Source organism: Aplysia californica, unplaced genomic scaffold (assembly GCF_000002075.1).
Source record: "Aplysia californica isolate F4 #8 unplaced genomic scaffold, AplCal3.0 scaffold00247, whole genome shotgun sequence".
NCBI classification, from domain to species: Eukaryota; Metazoa; Mollusca; class Gastropoda; order Aplysiida; family Aplysiidae; genus Aplysia; species Aplysia californica.
The window spans coordinates 271115-272278 of record NW_004797517.1 but is presented as its reverse complement, the minus strand read 5'-3'; positions in this window follow the sequence as shown (position 1 = coordinate 272278).

The window sequence follows — 1164 nt, the reverse complement described above, 5'->3', positions numbered from 1 at the left end:
AGGAAAGCCAATTGTATCCATAGCGGGGGTAATAATAGTGATAGAAGAGAAGAATCTGGTTTCTTTTTCTGTTATGGAGCGAGAAAATATCTTCTCTAAGTATCATGTACCGGTAGTGGATGCAATAGTAGAAGGGAGTGATGGTGACTATGGATACAAAATGGACATGATGAGAGTGATGTGGCTGGTGAGTCGGATGACGGTACTAGATCTATAGGAAACGAGGGAGAAGATACTCACATGGATGAAGTGAACGAAGAAGAGGAAGAGGAAGCTGAAAGCAATAAAGTGACAATCGGCAGGAAATGCTACCTAGATCTACAGCCTGTGGATATGAGCACACTTGTACCAGGCTTGGAAACCATGTCACATGCAGCTGAGGAAACTACACTGTCTGATAGATTTAGGGAAACTGGAATACGTCTACACTGTGAAGGCAAAGATGGTACGCTGTGATAGTGATACATTACCAGGGTTGCTACAACACAAACGTGCACACCTTGATGCCACCTCTTACTAGGCAGATGACTAACGCAAGAAATCTGAAAACAGTAAACGCCGTTTACAAACTTTTCGTTACGGAACTGCCAAGACGACGGAAAGAATCGTTGTACGCACGAACATAATACACATGTACACGCATACTCTCTCGAGTCTCTCTCTCTCTCTCTCTCTTTCGCTTTACTAGAAACCACATAGATCTATGTAGCTCAATTTTATCAAAACTCGATTATTGTAACTCCTTGTTATCAGGAATATCACTGGAAAAAGTTAAAAGACTTTAAACTGTCCAAAACAATGCTGCGCCTATAGTTTTACGGAAAATAAAGCGAGACTCGGCAAAACCTTTTTTTTTACGGACGTTGCATTGGCTTCCTGATGAGAAAAGAATTGTGTGCAAGTTGGCCATCCTATGTCACAAATGTTTGAATGATAATGCACCATTATATTTATCAAATCTGTTAAGACTGTACATTCCAACTTGCAGTTTAATGTCATCAGCTGACAAAAAGAAATATGTATTTTACCATCTATGACATAAAATTCAAACAATCTAGCATCTGCGTTTGTTGCCATTTTTTAGTCCAAAAGTTGCCATTAATTTTCAAGCTTTCAGCTAGCTGTGACGACGTAATATATTGGTAGAGGTAACTTAATCTAGAT